A 1,283-nucleotide genomic window follows, 5' to 3' on the forward strand; every position below is an offset into this window, starting at 1 on the left:
GTTCTCTGTCTGTTGCTGAGTGGATGATGGAAAAGGTTTATTATTGTTAAACCTGTTTCTTCCACCATTATTAAAGCCTTGTTTAGGCTTTTGATCCTTCCATGAGAAATTTGGATGATTTCTCCATGATGAGTTATAGGTGTTTCCATAAGGTTCACCTAAGTAATTCACCTCTGCTATTGCAGGGTTCTCAGGATCATAAGCTTCTTCTTCATAAGAAGCCTCTTGAGTACTGTTGGATGCAGCTTGCATTCCATGCAGACTCTGAGAGATCATATTGACTTGCTGAGTCAATATTTTATTCTGAGCCAATATGGCATTCAGAGTATTAACTTCAAGAACTCCCTTTTTCATAGGCGTCCCATTACTCACAGGATTCCTTTCAGAAGTGTATATGAATTGGTTATTAGCAACCATGTCAATGAGTTCTTGAGCTTCTGCAGGCGTTTTCTTTAGGTGAATGGATCCACCTGCAGAAGTGTCCAGTGACATTTTTGATAGCTCAGATAAACCATCATAGAATATATCCAGGATGGTCCATTCTGAAAGCATGTCAGAAGGACACTTTTTGGTCAACTATTTGTATCTTTCCCAAGCTTCATAGAGGGATTCACCTTCTTTCTGTCTGAAGGTTTGAACATCAGCTCTGAGCTTGCTCAACTTTTGAGGAGGAAAGTACTTGGCTAAGAAATCCGTGACCAGCTTATCCCAAGAGTTCAGGCTGTCTTTGGGTTGAGAATCCAACCATAATCTAGCTCTGTCTCTTACAGCAAAGGGGAAAAGCATGAGCCTGTAGACTTCAGGATCTACTCCATTAGTCTTAACAGTATCACATATCTGCAAGAATTCAGTTAAGAACTGAAAAGGATCTTCAGATGGAAGTCCATGAAACTTGTAGTTCTGCTGCATCAGAGAAACTAATTGAGGTTTCAGCTCAAAGTTGTTTGCTCCAATGGCAGGAATGGAGATGCTTCTTCCATGTAAATTGGAATTAGGTGCAGTAAAGTCACCAAGCATCCTCCTTGCATTATTATTATTTTCGGCTGCCATCTCCTCTTCCTGTTCGAAAATTTCTGAAAGGTTATCTCTGGATTGTTGTAATTTAGCTTCTCTTAATTTTCTCTTCAGAGTCCTTTCATGTTCCGGATCTGCTTCAACAAGAATGTTCTTATCCTTGCTCCTGCTCATTTGACAAAGAAGAGGGCACAGAAAAATAATAATAATAATAATAATAGAGATCCTTTATACCACAGTATAGGGATCCCTTTGTAAGTGGAAGAAAA

The 1,283-nt window shown here is 39.3% G+C and overlaps 1 non-coding gene across 1 annotated transcript; it reads left to right on the forward strand.

Annotated features, from left to right (window-relative positions):
• The first annotated feature begins 550 nt into the window (after positions 1-550).
• On the forward strand, positions 551-654 carry LOC148550848 (small nucleolar RNA R71). Its single transcript, XR_015892757.1, has one exon. It is a non-coding gene; the product is annotated as a small nucleolar RNA R71 (small nucleolar RNA).
• Positions 655-1,283: the final 629 nt, after the last annotated feature.

This window comes from Arachis ipaensis, chromosome B7 (genome assembly GCF_059453495.1).
Source record: "Arachis ipaensis isolate K30076 ecotype BB chromosome B7, ASM5945349v1, whole genome shotgun sequence".
Classification (NCBI taxonomy): Eukaryota; Viridiplantae; Streptophyta; class Magnoliopsida; order Fabales; family Fabaceae; genus Arachis; species Arachis ipaensis.